General features: G+C 35.3%; 1 protein-coding gene across 1 annotated transcript in view; it reads right to left on the bottom strand.

The window, feature by feature from the left end:
• LOC140922546 (fibronectin type III domain-containing protein-like) overlaps positions 1-13,259 on the bottom strand; it is a 57,092-nt gene extending 43,833 nt beyond the window's left edge. Inside the window, exon 1 of the mRNA XM_073372523.1 lies at positions 12,948-13,259. The gene's annotated coding sequence lies outside the window, so the exon portion shown is untranslated. The remainder of the gene's footprint in view (positions 1-12,947) is intronic.
• Between the last annotated feature and the right edge of the window lie 661 nt (positions 13,260-13,920).

Genomic DNA, 13,920 nt, shown 5'->3' with positions numbered 1-13,920 from the left:
ATTGGAAAAGAATAACATAACACTATATTCAACCGAAAATGAGGAAAAATCTAGTGTGTGTGAAAGATGGAACCGTACCATTAAAACCAAAATGTGGAAGCAATTTACTGTCCAGGGTAATACCCAATATCTCGAAATACTACCAAAAATATTGGAGCAATATAATAACACCAAACACAGTTCCATTAAAATGACACCTGTAGAAGCTAGTAAGAAGAAGAATGAAAGTGCCGTATATTTCAATCTGTATGGTGATATGAAGCAATTGTCATCTAGGCCTAAATTCAAAGTTGGTGATAAGGTTAGGATAAGCAAGTACAAGAGAAAGGTGTTTGATAAAGGGTACACACCTAACTGGACCGAAGAAATATTTTTAATAGATCAAATACAATACACAAACCCAATAACGTACAGATTAAAAGACCTTAACAATGAAAAAATACAAGGAAGCTTTTATGAACCTGAATTACTACCAGCAAAACAGGATGTATTTAGAATTGATAAAGTGATTCGAAGAGATTATAAGAAGAAACAAGCTTTGGTTAAGTGGAAAGGATATAGCAATGATTTCAATTCATGGGTTTCGCTGAAAGACTTGAAAAATATATAAGCATATAGTGTAACCACAGTATATGCTGTTTTTCGCTGAGTAGCCAAAAAAGTATTTCGTTTTCTGGCTATTTTATTTGCATTTTTTGTTATGATATTGTTTGTTGCAGTTTTGCATAATTTTATTACATTTAGAACATGTGTATGGTTTGTTTTGCCATTTATAAACTGCTTGTTTATGGCGATCTTTTTTATCTTCACATGACAACATAAGTTTCGGTCTACCAATTTTAGCCGATTCAATCGAATAAGGTATATCAGATTTTTCAATATACTCAAATTTGTATGAACATCCATCCATTTTGCTTTTACCTGATTTGTAATATGGTACAGCATTACAAATATGATATATAATACCAGCATTTACACCCAATAGTTTGGAACATCTGCATGTACTATTAAAGTAAGAAACATTATTTGTATTTAAATTTGTAGCTTTGATACATTTAATAGTTTTAAACATATTTGAACAGTCACGATTTTTGGCTGATTTTTGACAGTTTTCCTTGGGTGTAATCATTTGTAAATTGCATAATCTATTATCATTTTTAATGTCATTTATATGATCAATTACTTTATCTTTTTGAATTGGACCATTAAAACATTCCCATACAAATCTATGTACCAACATAAATTTAAAGCCTTTTTGGTTACATTTCCTAACAGAACATCCTAAATAACCATTTTGCATTTGAACTCCTTTCATTGGTTTTTGTTTGACAATGTTTATAATATTGCCATTTTCATCTGCACCATAAAGCGAATAATTTTGATGCAATCTATATGTTTTTTCATTGATTTTGATTTCACTCATATATATATAGTATATAAATTAATTTTTATATATTTTGCGAAAATATTTAAATAAAAAATATATATATATATAGTATGAATAAATTTGACTTAAACAAACTGAGCAAATCCGAGTTAATAAAAATGCTTTTAAAGCAAAAGCCTAAATCCAAACCAAAGACAAAAACACCCAAAAACATGCACAAAACTAAGCCTATAAAAGAGGGTTGGGAACGCAACCCTTTAACAAATAGGTTAATAAAAATCAACGGTCCAACATACAAAAAATTATATCCTCTAAAATTCAAACTCAATATTGCAATTGCAAAAGACAAAGAGGTAAAAAAATCAAGCAATTATGTTCAGTCAAGGTTTAACAAACTTATTAAAAACAATGAAAAGGTTTATAAATACCCCATGAAAGAATTATTTTTATACAAATTAAGAAATGATGAAATGCAATTAAGCAAATTAAAAAATAGAAATGAAATGTCTTTCAAGGATTTGTTCAAACATCGTATTGAAAAAATGTCAAGTAAAAGTTCAATGATTTCGATCAGAATCGATGTAAAAATAGATACAAAAGAATCAGTATTTTTTGATAGCAAAATTTAAAACCCACACATAATTACGGTCCATTTACAGTAAAAATGCCAAAAAATTTAAGCATAAAAGACATATATAAGTTCGCCATGTACACATTATTGACACATAATAATTTTCGCATGCAATCAGGCGAGTTCATTTCAGCTATAGGTTGCCAATACACCATACTGGATAAAAAGTTTTTTATTAAGCAGAAAATGGGTGTTCTTAAATTTGAATCATTTTTATTAAACAAACAACGACCAATAACAACACATGCTGAGAATTCTTGTGTTATTGATTATGTTTGGGACCAGGTAAAGGGAAAACGTGGATTCAAAACATATACTTATGAAAAATTAAAAAACGAAATATACAAGTATGTAAATGGGACAATGATAAGCACTGAAGAGCTAATAAACTGGACAAAGGATTGTCACAGTAATGTTAGTATTCATGCTTTTGACAGTAGATACAGAAAATTTATTGCGCACAATAATAACTGTTCAAATGTTACTCTTGTATATGTTGTTAAAGATAACCATTGTTTTCCTATAACAGATGAAAAACTGAAACTATTGGCTTCAAAAGCAAACCAAGGAGGTTGTAAAAATTTACTAAAACATATGACAGATATGAAATGGATAAGGAGACATGAAAACGTAACAAAAATTGAATCAATTGAAGAAATATATGATATGAATAAAAAAAATCATATTGTGATTCTTCCCCAATCAGCCAAAATGAAAGATGCAATAGAAATATACAGCAAAAAAAATAATTTCTATGTGGAATTTTTGCATTGGAATAACAATGGTATTCTTGATGGATTCATTGACCATGACAAAAATGTGTATCTTTTAAATGAAGAATATGATATAAGAAAAGCAATATGTGACAAGCTATTCAGTATATACAAAACACATGATTTTAAATGGACAAACCAGAGTTATACAAGCATAGCAAAATGTTTGTTTAAGCAATTAAGTGGATATATACCAGAGTCAAGTTACAATGAATCAACAAGACAAATGCTTGATGATTATTATCCAAAAGCACTACAATGGTGTACAATGGATGATACACCTGAAGATATTGTTAGTATTGATATATGCAAGTGTTATCCAAGTATATTATTGCACAATGAACCTGTATTCAGTATTCAATACCTGTATTCAGTATTCATAATACTGTTGAGCCATTTGAGAGTGTTAATGACCTAAAACAATGTGGTTTCATCTATGTTGATGAGACAATAATAAATCATTATAGCAGCCCAATAAAAATCGAGGCTGGTTTTTACACATCAAATCTTGTTTCATATCTTGTAAACAAACTGCATATGCCAATTACTCAAATAAAATATAAATTGCTATCAAACAGAGCTCTAAAACCAAACACTTTCAGTAAGTTCATAAGGTACATATTTGATAACTTTTCTGAAAATGAAGCGAAAAAAATGGCAAATAGCTTTATCGGAGATTTAGGACGTAAATATAACAACATAAATCATGGATTTACTTCAACAAGTTGGGAAACTGCATGCTGTTGTTGGACTTCAGGAATGGCAGAAGGAAAAAATATGACAATAGATAAATTCAATGAAATGTATCTCATACGCGAACAACAAATTAATCGTATATTATCGGACAATATGAGTATAAACATGTTTGTTGTATAAGAAGCTGTTTTGAAATGTTTGCAATTAATAGAGTTGTGTCATGGTCAAAATAGTGTTTTATATGGTTACAATACAGATGGTATATATATCAGTAATCCAAAAAAACTATTCAAAAATAAAAAGGACGTTAAATTCAGTACCAATAAAATAGGTAAAGCATACATGACAGATAATGAATTGCTATATTTTGAAAAACATTACAGAGAAAACATGAATGTTTTGGATTATAAATGTGTTAATGGTAAAGGTATTATTTTTAATGGGCAGGCAGGATCAGGTAAAACAACCAAACTATGTGAAATGGTAAAAAACACAAAAAACCCAATAGTATTGTCATTCACAAACAAAGCTGTTGAAAATGTGAGAAGCAAATTAATTGCAAATGGATTAAATAACAATATATGCTATACCTTCGATCCATATTTTTGTGAATACACAGGTGATACAATAAAAAACCTGAAAAATAAAACTATTTTCATCGACGAGTTTAGTATGGTACCAAATAAATGGATAACCAAAATATATGAATCATATTTAGTGAACAACAACAAAATATATTTGTTTGGTGACCCAAATCAATGCGAGCCAGTTGAAAATAGCAGTCGGATACGGTACGATTATTTACAATCCAAAACAATCAACATGTGTCCAAAGGTTGAAACTATGCAATATATTGAAAAGTCTTGCAGATATGACAAAAAAACACATGAGATGTTAAAAACATACTTGAAAAACGGAAAAATATCTGTGTATTTGAAACCAATAAATAAAAAGCTGTATAAAAACATTTGTTACCTGCATAAAACAAGGATAGTGATAAATACAAAATGTTGTGATCAGTTTGTGCTTGGTAAACAATATGTAACAGTGGATTTCAAATACATTGAAAAGGAAACTTACAAGGTTTGTACCAATATGCCTGTTATAGCAATCACCAATATAAAGGACAAACAAATATTTAACAGCATGGAGTTTGTGATTCAGGAAATTAAAAACAACAATTTTAAGGTAAATAACGAATGATATGACAAAAAACAGTTTTCTGAAACATTTATACCAGGATTTTGTGTTACTGTGTACAAGTATCAAGGGGCGGAAATAAATGAACCATATAATATTTACGATGTTGATCGTATGGACAAAAAAGAATTATATACAGCTTTGAGTAGAACAACAAAACTTGAATATATTCACCTTAATTACAAAAAACTAAAAAATCAATATTTCAACCGTAAACTACCAACAATTGAATTGATCAGCAATGTTCATAACTCGTACAACAATGGAAAAATATACCAGATAACATTTGATAACATATATATATATATATAGGTTCAACATGTGAAACACTTGAAACTAGACTAAAATGGCATTTAACAAATACTAAAAGCCAAGTGTTTAAACATAGGCATAACAACCCTAAAATAGAACTCATTACTAATGCACCTAGTTTCAATAAAAGTAGTTTGGTTAATGTGGAAAACGGATACATTGCTGAATATGCCGAAAAATACGGTGAACGGTTATTAAATGTTCGCTCAAATCCAATAAAAAAGAAGAAAATTGAATACAGTGCACAAATCGAAACTGAAGCACCACTAAAAGCAAGAATAGCCAAACTAGAAAATAAACTTAAAATAAAAGATGACACTGTAAATAAAACATACTATTACGATACAGTTATACATGGTAAAAGATACAAAACAATGGCAAGATACTGTAAAAAGCCGAAGGAGAAAGCATACGCGCAAATCAGTTCAAAAAAGCAAAAACTAATAAAGGAACTGACTATAAAGTTTGAGTGAATTTCATTCTTGACTTGAAGGAGGAGATGGTATCTTTAGTGTTGGCACCTTTCGTTGAAATAAATGCTGCATTGTAAGTCGTTTTACTGTTTCTTTTCTTTCACGAGCATGCAACCGATTTCTCAACTCTTGGGTGTATGCTCTTCTCTTTTTTTCAATAGCCATGATCCGTTCGCACTGCGTAAACAATTCAGAAACTTTGGCCATAGACTGACTTGTTTCGTGGGGGGGGACAGGGGGGTGACAACCTCCCGCTTCCCGTACCCCGTTCTCCCGCCTCCCGTACCTTTTTGTTCCTTTGTCTCCCGACTCCCGCCCTTTATTGTATTTTTCCCGTCATCATGTAAATTAAAAAGATCAGAAGCCCGGGTTTAGTGTTAAAGCTGTAGGGTAATTTGCCAAAGATGAAAATTGTTACAAGTCAGTTTTCTTAGTTAAACTGAGTTTTCACTAACCTGGTTATCTAGGTTTGACCACCGCTTCTGACATCCCACTACAGCGACAATAGTCTCAGTCCACTGTGCAGTGTAATAGCTATTGCAGTTATCAAAGATGCATTAACATGCATTTAGGAATCCGAAATTACGGGGATCGTGCCAAAATGAAGTCGAAGGGCCAAACGTTACGGTAGAGTTAAGTACTCCTGTCTAGTTCCCAGCGTCTAATTGTGCTCATTGCATATCCACCGCGGTTAGTTTTCGTTATTTTTCGTAAGTAGTCGTAAGCTATAAAAACTGACTTCAACGAGACAATAATTGCATGTTCGTTAACCGTTTGCATTTTAAAGCGTTCAGTTTAGTGCTGGTGGAGTATTATTGTTTGCTGGTTATCAAATCTCAAACCTATTCATATCTGTCTTTTTTCCGCTTTGATGGCGGCGCAGTTTCATCAGCTTCAACGCTGGCAGAGGGTTCGCCCGAGTTAGGAGGGGGTGCAGTGCTTGTCGAAGTAGATGTACTAGGAACTTTCCTTTTCCGCCCCAGCAGAGACGTTTCAATGAGTTTGACTGAAAGGTTGCGAACATAGCAAACGTATAGTGTTAGTGTGGGAACGAAAGAAATGATAACAACCGCAAAACTTGAATCGTCATTTTTTTAAATAGAAGGCTTAAGGACGGTGCCTCCTTTTGTTACTGCGCATACGTTCTGAGCATCTCGGGTCTTGTCCGGGATATTTAAGTTTCTCAGTGACTTGTTAAGGAATTTGTCTACTGATGCGAAGTATTTTCGCGCGATTTAGCCTATGTAGAAAAAGCAGCAAGGGCTATCAGAATCCAAAAATAAATTTCAGGTACGTAACCACCCATTTTTCAGAGATAATTGAGCTAAAATTGGAAAGAAACTGCCGTACATTCTTAGTATTTAAAATCTTTTTTAGAATCATAATTATTTCTGAAAAAAGCGTGGTTAATTACGCACATTTTTGTTTTTACATTCTGTACACGCCATCACTGGCTTTAAAAAGAAAAACACTTGGAGATACACATCCCGTACCATCCCTTGTGTGTGTTCCTCTTTTCTTTTTCTTTTTTGCATTTATTATCTTCACTGTGTTTCAAAATATTGCCATGCTGTTTTCAAGACAGGCCATTGAATCTATGGGGTTTTACTGCTTCGCATGATGTGTCCAGGTTGTGCAATGTTGTCGATGTTAATCATTGACTGAATTGTTTGAAAGTGCTTCACGACCAGCAACCACGCTACCGATATTCCTCTCGCAAAATCGTATTTCTTCAAAAGTTGACAAATTTGGTGATACTTTCCTTGAGAGAATCAAAATGCATGTACTGCTATTGTCACTATTGGCGACTGTGAAAAATGTAAAATTACAGTGCAAAATACTACGGGAAATCACACCTACCGTGTAGTTCGTAATCTTTTGTTATTACTTTTTCTTTGTTATCTATGAAGTTCAACCGGACAGCGTCCCACGCTGTTTGACTTCCTATTCTAATAGGGAGTGCTTTGGCCTTATCCAAAACAAAAAATTGCGTTGTATATCTAACCACTCCGCACTCTCCAGCGGGATCATTGAATTTGCATTCCCTGGACACAAGTTTGCGCCACGCCGTAAAATCTTTAGTGTTTTGCAAACTACAATCGTACGGAGCGAGCTCCCAGGAAGGTCTTCCATGTACGGATTTTTCCACACCACACCGAAAAATACTTAGACTGATTAAAATGGTCTTTGACGACATTTTACCTGCGAGGCAGGTCAAACAGACGAGACACTGACACGACTTACACAGTCGACACACGTGTACATGTGTCACGCCACCTCATTCATGAGGACTCGTGACCTATGATGTAGCCGACTTGGAAAAGTTTCCAGTTTCACCAGAAGTAATGCTCTTTTTTCTATCCCGAGTGCGAATTTACGTTTTTTGACTTTTCTCGCATTAAAATTTTGATTTAGGGCCTCGGAGAACGTTAAATGGAAGTCAAGAAACGTTGTTGGGTTCGTTTCTTTGACTGGATGATGTGCAGTAACAATTAACGAAAGCTTGCCTTTTGGAATGGGTCGTGACTAGAATGGATACTCCAAAATCAGGTATCCGCTCGGAGACTGGAACTGAATAAAATTTATTTTCGGCAAATCGCTCCGACTCTTCACGACCTTGTTGTGTTCAAAGAGATAAGTGTACAAAGACTGAAAAAAGGCCAAGATGCAAATGGTTACTCCAAAATATGGATCAAAGCCTACATAGAGGTTAGTTGTTTTTCACGTTCTTTTTGTAAGAATTTAGTGCGAGGACCAAACAATGTCTGTTTAATTACAGTACCGCGACTGCCTTGTAAAGCTTATTCATAGCAAAGTATCTGTTTGGATAGCTCAGAATAAGGTGGATACTTCAGAATAAGAATGGCCGAAATGTGGAAGTTTTGGCCATCTGGATTATTATCACTGAACTTCCCAATATAAACATGATTGTTACGTTTACAAAGAGGGTACAAATACAGTTAAGGTCAGTTAACCATCTTGTAATTTTATGGGTTAGTTGATTCCAAGCGTTAACAATAGTAAAAAACACATAATTTACTTCAGTTCATACTTCTTGTAGCTTGGTGATCACTATTACAAGCGCAGGCAGGTATATGCTCAAGTTTCTAAAAAAAAGAAACGGTCCTGCAGATTGTATTAGTGTAGTGTCTCTGTATATGCTCTGATATAGGCCCTGGAGCCTACAGTGGCGGGTCTGAACCTTTAGATAAGAGGGGTGGGGCGGGGGGGGGGGGGAGGATTCTCACCAGACCTTAAGGTGACGGGGAGGAACCACTCATCCAGACCTTAAGGTATGGAGGAGCTCAATCCAGAAAAGAATTTTCTTGGCACTGTTGTCCTCGGTTTTATCTAGAAATATGGAGGGCAGGGGACCTCCCCTAGATCTACTGCTGGCCTCTGCCAGCCCGCCCATGTTCACCGGCTATCTTTTTACATTTACTAGAAACTCTAGTATCAATCCAAGTTATTTATCCTAAATATTAGGATTTTTGCACGGTTATTTATAGTTACTTTTTTTGCACTTGGTTTTTGTTTTGTTTTATTGTTTTGTTTTATTCAAATCCCAGGAGCCTCATTGTCACCAAAACTCTCTGCCTTCCATACCCTATCCCACACTGAACTGTCTGACGACAGTCCTCAGCCAAGTGGTACCATCATGGTGTTGAAAAGTGTGGAAATAGATCCTGTCTACCCTGGGATGAATTCTTTTTCTTTTTCTTCCCCCTTCCTCCACTCAAGGGGGCGGGGGGAGGTGTTTTCCTTCCCCTCCCTGTGACCTAGTATTTCCTTGATTGTCCTCTGAGCTCCTGGTGAGACAAGACCTTCAGCATTAAGCTGGTTATGGGCTACTTTCTGTTTTTCACTTAGTATGGTGAGCTTATCATAAATTTAAAATGGAATAAAAATGATCATGCAGGCATATCCATGTTGCAGCTGTAACAGGAGGAGCAGTTGGAGGTCTGGGGGGTGTTGCAGACAAATGCTTGTGAGCTGAACAGAGAAACCAGTTGGAGAAAGAAATGAAGAAAATTGAAGAAGGCCAAGCAGTTGGCTGCTCAGTTGCATGTCTGGGTAGCTTGACCATTTGGTTAATGAAATTCTCAAAACCACAAACAAACCACTCTAACAATTTGATAAAATGTATAAATTGTTTATTACTTTTATAAAAATAAAGTCGTTCAAATGTTTACAATGCCACAACCATTTCTTCATTTTTTCCTTTTCTTATAATTCTTTTCTCTCTTTTACTTTCCTCTTACTCTTTCTCCACTTCCACAATGTGCTTTTATGTACCCTCTATACCTGGGTTGGAAAGTCACCTGAAAATTTGAAATTAGCCATGCATTAAATAAAGCTTCCATTATAATCAGTCTTTCTGGAAATAAAGCTACTACTTTGGCGGTAATTCTAAAAGCACTGTGTTCCACAATACAGTGCCTTGATTCAGCAAATAAGCCTTGACCCTTTTGTTTTAGGTGAGAGTTTTCAACAGTTATTATGAAAAGATGTTAAAATTAAAGATTTTTTTTTTGGTAGCAGAGAAAGGCCCCCAGTTCAGTGCATTACAAATAATTATCACCTACAAAGTTGCCTATCATCTGAATTAAAAAGGAACAACCAAATCATTTCCTTGTGGTACCTGCCTAATACCAAAATAAATAACTAAAATACTGATAAATGAATAATAATTAATGAAGTAGAGTTTCCAGGCCGTTTTAGCTTAACAAAACAAAAAGCACAAGGTAAGTCATTCTTATTTCTATTTTCGTCAAAAAATGGAATTTAGGACACATTTTGTTTATTGTCATACATTCTCTTATAAATTCAAAGTCCAACAAACTGGGCTTCCTGTGGATGGGGCAACATTTCATGACAGGATGGACTATAATGGGACTACCTTTTCAACACCTTCAATGTGACTGGAAAATTTACAAAGGTTCACACAGCAGATTCAGGAATACAAAATGACTAACTTGGAATCACATAGTTTACATTTGCCAAAAGTAGCCAACATTGGGCCTTTTGGTCATAGAAAAGACTATAAAAGGATTTGGGTTCTGGTTGGCTAATTGTGCCAGATACCCAGCACACCAAAAGGTTGACCCATGTATCCCACAGGTTGTGAGGGTCACTTTGGTTTTTATAATCTCATAAAGTATCCATCATTGTCACACTAAACTAAACAGCAACTTACTACTGAAAAAAAAAATCAACCATAATATATAAGAAAACAGAAATAGTTTACGTTGAGCCATAAATTGAACAACTGTCTGCTATCCCGGGGGGGGGGGGGGTACTCCCTTATATGGCCTACATGGGGATGTGCCACTGGACAGGGTATGGTTTTCGTCCTCTCTGTCCTAAGCAGGGTATATAGTTTGGCACAAGTCTGTCCTAAACAGGGTATACAATTTCGTGCAAGTCTGTCCTAAACAGTGCGCATGATTTGTGCGAGTCTGTTCTAATTATAAACAGGGTGTTTCATGCATGATCGATTTCGTCTTAGTGCAAACGTTTACAGATATTTAGTACCTCATCACCCAAAACATTTACTGGAATAAATATAAATGCTATTGTTCTTGGCACCTTTGTCTAGCTAAGATAAGTACAAGTTGACAGGTGTGCTTGATAACCTTGTCCCTTTCTGAGGGACTTGTTGTCCTATCAGGGTACTAAAGTTGAGGGTGTTATCCTAAACAGGGTATGGGTTTCAAACCCTCAGCGGCTCACCTATACCCAAGTATTGGTCGAGTACCCCCACCCCCGCCCCCCGGCCTGCTATCCTATAAGCAACCCGATAAGCAAGCTTCGAATTAACTAAGCCATAATTACACAATAATTGACTGTATTTGTACCCTTTTTGTAGACGCAACAATCATGTTTATATTGGGAAGTTCAGTAATAATAATCCAGATGACCAAAACTTTCATATTTTGGCCATTCTTATTCTGAAGTATCCACCTTATTCTGAGCTATCCAAACAGATACTTTGCTATGAATAAGCTTTACACGGCAGTCGTGGTACTGTAATTAAACAGACATTGTTTGCTCCTTGCACTAAATTCTTACAAAAAGAACGTGAAAAACAACTAACCTCTATGTAGGCTTTGATCCATATTTTGGAGTAACCATTCGCATCTTGGCCTTTTTCAGTCTTAGTATACTTATCTCTTTAATTTGAACACAACAAGGTCGTGAAGAGTCGGAGCGATTTGCCGAAAAATAATTTTATTCAGTTCCAGTCTCCGAGCGGATACCTGATTTTGGAGTATCCATTCTAGTCACAATTTCTCTCCCGCTTCCCGCCATCATAGAGATCCCGCTTCCCGCCCTTTCTTCTCCCGTCTCCCGTACCCCTCCCGCCCCCTGTTCTCCCGGGCTCCCGCCCCCCTGTCCCCCTCCACTGTTTCGTCGAGATCAGCAGTTGTGATACCTTTGACAAAGACATTTAAACTTAACTGAAATGTGAAATTGTTATCCCCAGTAAGTACAGCACATTGATTGAATGCTTCTTGCATGCTTCTTTCACATCCTGATATTTGATTCTGTAGGGTAGAGACAGACTTCGGCATGGTTTTTAGTTACAATTGTTCTTGCAAGTAAAATTTGTGAGTAATAATTACCAAACGTTTTTACTCACAATTTCAATCAATACTTGTCACAATATGATTGGTTAAAACATAGCAGTCGTAATGCTTACACAAACATTCCACAATCCCCAGATAACAAACTGCTAGTGCAAATCATAAGAAAAATATTTAAATAGAATTGTTGGTTTTTTCATGCGAGAAACGAAGTTTTGTGAAAATGCGTTTTTAGCCGCGAGAAACGCAGTTCCAGCGTTTTCAAAAATGAGTGTGAAATTTTGCCATGACAGCCATTGTAGTGTCTTTTCAGACATTCTCTAATTCTGCTCGAAGGACTGTGCAGTTGTTACGGAATCTTCCACTACGTTTGGAATATCTCCGCGTTCGCTGGTTCAATAAACAATCAGGACTGTATCTTTCACATTATTCGCTTTATTGCGTTCGTTCATTCGTACATCACAATCGTTCTAAACGTTCTACCCAAAACAATGCTCACTAGTTTTACTGCTACCACGAGTAAACGCCTCGACTGCATATTTCTGGTCGCAAACCGAACTTGACAAAGGCTCACTATTATTTCTTGTGATCTAACGCATGAGCACGATACCTATTTCCTTAACATATCCAGCAATATCTACCCTATTATTGTCTACCGCGCATAAACCATATTACAATCAAAATCACTAAGACTGATAAACACAAACCAAGTCAGTTCTATTCAGATTCGTCATAGGATGTGGCTGTACGCCTAAGATAATTTTCTACTTGCAAGGCAACAATTAAGCTACAATTACGAAAAACAATACTGATTACTTGTTACAACATTCTCCCCCCTTGATTCGCCTACAAGTCAGTTGTCCGTAAAGTTAAGCTATTAAGACTCACCTTATGTGCTTGCATCAATGGTAAAGAAAGAAAAGTTTGTGTCGATGTTCCTATCTTATTTTTCCTTGTGCTCGTATAAATGGTTCGGAGGAAATTTTAGAGACCTTGATAAGCAAAGAGAACGTTGACAGACCCCAACTTTGGAGATGGCAACAGGAAGTTTGTTTAGAGCACGGTCACCTTTAAGGCAATAGTGCCACTTGACTAAGTTCTCCGCCTATACTTGTCTAACTGTTCTTTCTTTACCTCTACAAAAGAATCAGTAGTTTCACGTCATTGCCACCCATAGAGAGAAAACCGTTTACAGAACAACCCATAAATCGGCCCATGGATCAGACAGGAGAGACGTAACACACATTTTATGTCAGGTAAGCTGTTTTTTATTTATTTATTTAATCAAGTTTCAGATTTACAATTACAATGACAATTAAATCAATCAATCGCTCAATCTGAGGTAGGCTTAAAACAGAGTGGAAGACTTCTTAAAATAAGCCACTTATTATTACATCATAAATAGATCTAGAGAATTAATTAAGTAATAAAACTATCAAAACGTTATTTTAAAAAGTGTTATTAAAAAACTACAGAAAAAATTGAGTAAAGTACAATGTAAAGTTAGAGAAAATTTACGTTGAACTTATCATATAAGGCCATCAAATTCTTACGAAAGATTGACATGGTATTTGACTCTTTTATGCTAAGAGGTAATTCATTTCACAGGCGACAGATCCGAACAAAAAAAAGAATTCTTAAAGACGTCAGTCCTGTTGAAAGGGACATCAAGCGTTAAATGATCAACATTCCTAAGCGGTTTGGCCCCTCTAGCTATCCTTTCGGAATATTGTATACAGGGAAGAAGATAATATTTCACCATCAAAATAGCCATCATGGAGCCACGTCTCATTAACAGCGACGGCGTCTAAGTTATTGAAATCCTTTGATTTTCGTAGGTTACGAAAAAGAAAGGTTTTTT

The sequence above is a fragment of the Porites lutea genome, chromosome 13 (assembly GCF_958299795.1).
Source record: "Porites lutea chromosome 13, jaPorLute2.1, whole genome shotgun sequence".
NCBI lineage: Eukaryota > Metazoa > Cnidaria > Anthozoa > Scleractinia > Poritidae > Porites > Porites lutea.
This window is presented reverse-complemented; position numbering and strand designations above follow the sequence as displayed.